Here is a 911-nt window from a genome sequence, read left to right on the forward strand (position 1 = left end):
GTAGATATAATGGTCATCTGAGTTAAATTCACCCATTCCAGTCCATTTTCGTTCGCTGATTCCTAGAATTTCGACGTTCACTCTTGCCATCTCCTGTTTGACTGCTTCCAATTTGCCTTGATTCATGTACCTGACATTCCAGATTCCTATGCAATATTGCTATTTACAACATCAGACCTTGCTTCTATCACCAGTCACATCCACAACTGCAATATGTTTTTGTTTGGCTCCATCCCTTCATTCTTTCTGGAGTTATTTCTCCACTGATGTCCAGTGGATATGTCATACATCACTTTTATTACATTCAGGTACATTCCTACCATCTTTGAGAGTTTCTTTTTACTATGAAAAGATGTTGATTTTTTTGTGCAATGAGCAGCACAAAAAGGAAATTAAGAATAAAATTCTCCTTGCAATAGCATGAAAAAGAATAACATATTTAAATAAACTTAAGCAAGGAAGCAAAAAGTCTCATACACTGAAAAGTACAAAACACTGCTGAAAGATATTTGAGAAGAAGTACATATATGGCAAGACATTCATGAGCTGGAATATTTAATATTATTAATATGTCAATAATGCCTAAAATATGTTTCCCCAGCTTTTTCTAGTGGTAAAGAACCCACCTGCCAATGTAGGAGGCATAAAGGACATGATTCGATCCCTGGATCTGTAAGATTCACTGGAGAAGGGCATGGCAACCCACTCCAGTATTCTTGCTTAGAGAATCCCATGGAGAGAGGAGCCTGGTGGGCTAGAGTCAATGGGGTTGCAGAGAGTCAGATACATCTGAAATGACTTAGTGCATATGCACATTACCTAAAATAATCTACATATTCAGCACAATCTGTCTCAAAATATGAAGGAAAAAAAACATTTTTTGCAAGAGTATAAAATTCCAACTAAAATTT

This window comes from Bison bison, unplaced genomic scaffold (genome assembly GCF_000754665.1).
Source record: "Bison bison bison isolate TAMUID 2011002044 unplaced genomic scaffold, Bison_UMD1.0 scf7180017854118, whole genome shotgun sequence".
NCBI lineage: Eukaryota > Metazoa > Chordata > Mammalia > Artiodactyla > Bovidae > Bison > Bison bison.